The sequence below is a fragment of the Heliangelus exortis genome, chromosome 3 (assembly GCF_036169615.1).
Source record: "Heliangelus exortis chromosome 3, bHelExo1.hap1, whole genome shotgun sequence".
NCBI lineage: Eukaryota > Metazoa > Chordata > Aves > Apodiformes > Trochilidae > Heliangelus > Heliangelus exortis.
Genome location: NC_092424.1, coordinates 9,486,789 through 9,492,947, shown reverse-complemented (window position 1 = coordinate 9,492,947; position 6,159 = coordinate 9,486,789).

Sequence of the window (6,159 nt, the reverse complement as noted above, 5' to 3'; positions counted from 1 at the left end):
AATTAAAAAAAAAAAAAATTAGTTCCATAAACTGTGCGCTTTCTTTAAGCATGCTTTAATTCTCTGTAGCTGTACCCTCAAAGTGTGCTGACATGATGCTGGAAGTATAATTTTTCTGGCCCATAGCAAACAGAACTTTTAGTAGATAGTAGTCTTTTTTTTAGAGCTGTTCTCTGATGACTGTTTTTTTTTTAAAGCTAGCTTTTCTTAGGCTTTTTATTTTTGAACACAGCGTGTTTATGAAACACAGAAACTACTTCCTCACACAACATATTCCAAGTAGCCCCTTGCCACTGCAAGACTCTCAATGAATGGTTCTGTTTCTCACAGAGCTTGTGCCAATTACAAGGATTTTTTTTCCCCTTGAATCAGAATTGTATATCCCATAAGACAAGAAGAAGAAGGACGTTCTTACAGTTATGGATGTAGAGTTCTGGCACATCTCAGCTGTGCTAGAAACTCTGTCTGACCTTGGGCAGATCAGTCAGGGACAGACTGATGCCCATAGTTGTACTTTCAGTACCCAGCTGTACTCAACAGGATAACATCATCATATGTTTCTTAGAGGCATTTCCTGAGTCCCTCCAGAACCAAGTTGCCACACACACACTCAGAGTGCTGGGAGCTGCCCCTTCCTAAGCCAGGCTTCCTCCACCTGGAGAGAGAGCTTTGGTCTCCAGCATTTTAACAAACTCTAAAGCACAGTAAAAAAATCCTGTGTTCTTTTGGGCATTTCAGACCAAAGAGTTGCAACACAAACCTCTTTTAGGGCACGGCGCTCCAAGGTCCAACCAGGTGTTCCAGCAGAAACTCACAAATAGTGCTCTGAGTCCGTTGCCCTCAGGGTTGACTGGCCTGGATCGGTGCTATTGCTCCAAAAGCAGCCAACCTCTGCTGGCTTCCTCAGGAGGGAGCTGAGCTTGGGAGTTTGAGCCTCACCTTTTATTGGCCCCCTAATCCTGCTCATGGGCAGTTGGGGCCTGCCCTGATCAGGCACAGGTGGGCTGAACACAAGCTCGTGCCCACTACCTGGCAATTAGTGGCACCTGGTTGCCTCATTTCACTACACCAAAGAAACATTAGAGCTCTTCTTTTTTCTGCCCCCCCCCCCCCCCCCCTTTTTTTTTCATTGTACACTTTCCTATACAAAACTGCCCTTTTCCATTTCTGATTTTACAAAGTTAATCAGCCTGAAAATACATTTGAGATGACTGCGTTGTAAAATCCTCCCTGTAAGAACAGCTGTGTATTTTTCCTGCCTGAAGCATAGCGTGCACCTTACCTGGAAGTCAGCAGTCATTCTTGCCAGTCAGCACAGTGGTTTCTCTTTATCCCCCAAATAGTAATGTGTACATCCTTGTATGACCCCCATTAGTATTTCATGAGGAAAGTTCAATGTTTTTATTTGCTCTGCACATTTGATCAACATGGACAAATTGATTCTAATTTTGTCATTCTTTAGACTTTTTTGTAGGTTTAATAAGGACCTTAGAGATTCCTTCCCCCACCAGAAAAAAAAAAAGGAAAAAAAAAAGAAAAAAAAAAAAAAAAAGAAAAAAGAATAACTCAGGCTTAGTAATTAAGCTTCATACAGTCACTTCTTGCACAGAAGAATCTAACAAGTCTTTTATGGTTCCCAGGAGGCCAATTAACCTTTTTTTAAATATATCTCTATGTAGCTAGACAGACAGGCACACACACAGGCCCATACACACAAGCTTTTCAGTAGTCTCAGCACTCCAGCTCCTTGTTAACCAAGTTCTGATGAGGCTTACAGCAAGCAGGCAGGGCTGCAGCATCCTGCCCTAGTCCTTTTTAACTACAGACATGCCTTAATGAGGACAGAGCACAATCTCTTCTTCCCCTTAAAGTTCCCTTCCATCACCTGGGCTTGGGTAAGCAGCACTTGCTGGTTTCCCTACCTGGCTCCAAGAAGTTGCACTCCCATCTCTCTTTCAGCTAAGGGTTGGTCGAGGGGGGTCTGGTGAGGCTGGAGGAAAGAGCAGTGTTTGCTTCCCCCACCCCTCCAATTCAGCAGCTCTGACTTCCAGTCCCCAGAGGCTCCAAATAGGAAGGTGGCAATTTTACAGACCTCTCAGAGGAAAGCTGCACTTCAAATCACAGGTGATTCCTCTTGACAATTCCACTTGACTTTCAAAACAGGAGCCAGAAGGCAGTAATAGAGAAGGGAGTCTGATGAGAAAATTAGCAGAGCTCCACTCCTCCCCCAGGCTCTGTGCTCTGCTCTGCTCTCTGCTGTACTTCCCTGCTTACTTTTAATGAAGATCCTTTAGTGAAGCCCTTTTAGTGTTGTCTTCCTGCTGTAGTAGGTGCCAGGTGTGGTACTGAGCAACCCATGATGGAACAGGTAGAGGAAAGGTCTGGTCTGATCCTCCTTGTACTGTACTGTACTGTCCCTTTCTGAGCTGGGGCCATCCAAGTGGTGTGAAGTCATGGAGCTGCAATCCCTCCCACCACAGAAGCCCACAGTGAAGGAAGGAAAAGTTGTTCTGGTCTCAGAGAGCCACAAGCATCACACTGCTGCAGAGAGAAATGGGGCTCCAGAGGGCTGAGGGACTGCTTGCTGGTGGGCTGGGAATTGGGGGAGCAGAGAAGATGGGGACTGCATGAAAAGGAACAATCACTGACTGCTGGGGGTTGGTTCTTCCAGGAAATCCCATTTTCTCCATTTGGATACAAGGGTCCTTGTACTTCAGTTTCCTTTTCAAAGTCACCTCAGGCTCTGGGGAGAAATTTTTCAGAGAGATCTTGGCAATGTCTGATTTTCTATTCTTTTTAACATAACATCTTGAACCAGGCTTATACTCTTCATAGGGCTGTGACCAAATACTGGGAGGGGTGTTGCCCATTGTGCTATCAGGAATACTGACAGAATTCTCTAGCACAAGCTGATAATAATAATTAGTAAACATCTGTAGCTGGAGACAGCAGTAATTAACAGTATTTTAAAAGGTCAGTGTAATGAGGGTATGAAGTGATTTTTTTTTTTTCCCTTAACAGCTGTTAGATTTTTGTCTCTTTTTCACAAGTTATGGGATTTTGTATTTTCTGCAAATAGGTCTGTGCTCATTGCTGGGCTCTTTTTGTTTTGTTGTGTTTGGTTTTTGGTGGTGGTGGGGTTTTTTTAATTATTTTTTTTGCCACCATCCCTGGATGAAGAAACTTTTTTTTCCACAGTGCCCAGTACATGCACGCCAACTGCATCCCCATCAAAGATTTCAGGTGGAAAACCCTCCTGCTGGGCTCAGTTTTTATTGAGTATGCTCACAGTGTTTGTTCCTGGGACTGCCCCACTCTGCAGCCCACTTCATGCCACTGCAATACCTGTTGTCAAGCAGACTCGGACTGATGCTCCCGTTGTTTCAGCCTTGCAATCAGCCACAACTGAATCCAATGGACGTAAAGTCTGCGATGCTGAAGCTTAGAAGCTTTCCAGAGCTTTTCTGTGGATTTCACAACATCTTTACATATAACCTTCAGGAATGTTCTTTGAGCTGCTGGAAACTCAGGGCAGGCACGAGTCCCAGCTATGCCAGCCCCCAGGGGCAGCCCCAGTCACCAGCAGCAGGGCCAGGAGCCACAGTGTTATCTTTTTCATTATTCACATAATTGCAATGCCTCACAGTGTCCTTGGAAATCAGGAGAACATCATGTTTACAGTGTCTTAATTGGCTCCCGTGGTGCCACTTGCTGGGGATTGTGAGGTTCCCATCAAACATGGTTTAGGAGCAGGCAGCTTGCTCTTTAATAAAACCAGGACTCTTGAGTCTCGACTGCCATGACCCTTCGTGGCTTTGTCCCTGGGCATCCAGGTAAAGCTCAGGGGTGGGAGGGAGCTGGGCCATGGTGCCTGGACAGGCACTGAAAGGCAAGGTGTGTGAAAGCATTGCTACCCCTTCAGTTCCATGGGGAGTTCTTCTTTCTAGCAAGCTCTAAAGGGGCATTTTGCAAGGGGCCAATACACAGAGCACCCAATAGCACTGGTGTAGAAAAGTCTGCAGAGCACAGCCCAGTGAGCAGTGTGGCTCTTGTACTCCCCTCCTCTCTGCTGTATTGTAAATACAGGGAGCAATCAGTCTTTTGACAAGCTATATATATAGGAAAATGACCATTTTTCTCCTATCTCCCTCATTTCCCACCATTCAGAGAGTGAAGCTGAGATGAGACAGGGACAAGGGCAGCCCCTGCTTCTTTTAAAGTGAGTGACAAAGGCTCTCCATCATTGGAGGTGTGAGACTTACTCAAGCCTTGAGTCATGCAGACTGCACCCAGCCATCTGGCTGCACCTGGGGCTCTAGGAGGTAGAAATGGAAATAGGGATGTGTGCCACACACTTACATACAGCTGCACGTGTGTGGCTGCCAGGTGGTTGGCATGAAACAATCTGACACAAAAGATGGGTGCCAAACCTGTGCCATAAGCATTCACTGAAGAGACATATAGCCATACATTAAATGAATGCAGGTCTTTTCCCTAGACAAGTGTTCTTTCAGGATGAACCATTTTCAGCTTTGAGTTTTTCCCAGGTCAGTACTTGCCATGGTTGTTCTTGAGGGGGGTGTGGATAGGACCTTCAAGCTACCTACTTGTTTTTGGCAGTTATGAAAATGGTCTTTGAGCAATGTAGAGATTTTATGTGGTCACAGGCAGTTTAGTGTTGCTCAGTGGTTGAACAGCAGATGTCAGCCTCTAAAAGTGCCAGATTGGCAACTGTCAAGAATACTAACAGATATCATAAAACATGAAATCCACTCACAGATGGCCTTTTTCTAGAGGAACTAAACATTAATTTTGTGTTCAAGCTGAGTGACTGAAAGCTGAATTTTCTTTCTCATTTCTCTCCTCAGTGTCTTCCAGGCAGCAAGTGCTGCCAGCCAAAATGACAGTGAGGCCCCAGGAGCCCCTATAGTTTGTAGACAGATGTGGTAGAGAACGAGCCTTAGCAACTACTTCCCTTTCTCCTGGTTTGCCAGTAGTTGGGGATTTTGTTCAGGATGCCATAAGGAGATGGAATCTGTCAGGTTTCCAGGCTAAGCCCTCTCCTGATTTCCAGTCTGACAAGTTACTGGTTTTAATATGTTTTAAACACGTTAGACTTGGTCATGGCTAGGGCATTAGTTTACAAGAGGTGCCAACAGTTTCAAGCAGACTTAATGAGGACACCAGCCTTTTGCCTGGTGTGAGCCCCTGTTCTCTGTGCCTGAAATCTTTCCTGGCAATCTTGCCCCAAACAGGAGGTGTGTGGAATTGAGATCTGTAAGGCTTCCAGAACTGACCAAGAATGAATTGATTTTGTTTTCAGCTCATACAGAGCTCCTCACCATCAGTTCTGCCTTAGACAAAGTCTAGGACATGCACTAGCCCATTTTTCTCTGCTTTTATCACTGTAAGGCACTTCGGGCTCTTTAATACTGATGTGGCTTCATGATAACAGCGATGAAGATAAATTAGCTCAGAAATAGGCATTAAGCCTTTCAGCTCTTTAGTAGAAATCAGAGCTATTCTGAATAGCCCACAGACGAAACACAAATGGCTGTTTATCTTCATTTGCAGCCTGTGGAGAGGCACCAGCATGCAAATTCACCGTCCCGGGGCAACAGCTAAGGTAGTACTGGAGTCATAGGGGTTTCTGCTGGGAGATGAGGAAGGAGTGGAAACTTCCTCCTCCCCTCTGTCACACCAGCTCATTACAGAATTTGCCACTGTACTCACCTCTATATTTTTTTTGTTCAGAAGAGCAAGTCACTTCAGGTGACTTCATCCCCAGCCACTGTGACTGCTAGCTCTCCCCCTGAGCTGGTATAATAACAAGATAGAAGAAAAGACTATTTTTAAATGCTTACCAAGCTGTCAACCAAATAGATACCTAGCAGACTACCATGTCTCTCTTAAAGTAGAGAATATAAGTGACTCACCTGCCAGCACATGATGTGTCTTAAAGGAAATTTTAAATAATTTCCTATTTCCCAGAAGTGAGACTTACTTTCTTCCAATAGGAAGAGCACAGCATCCTCATCAAGGCTTACCCAGGTGCCAATGGGAATTTGAGGTTTGCCCAGAGAGCTAATTCACACCTTACCCTGCAGCTGAGGAGCTTTATTATCAACAGGAAACACCCCAAATACAAGCAAAAGGCAA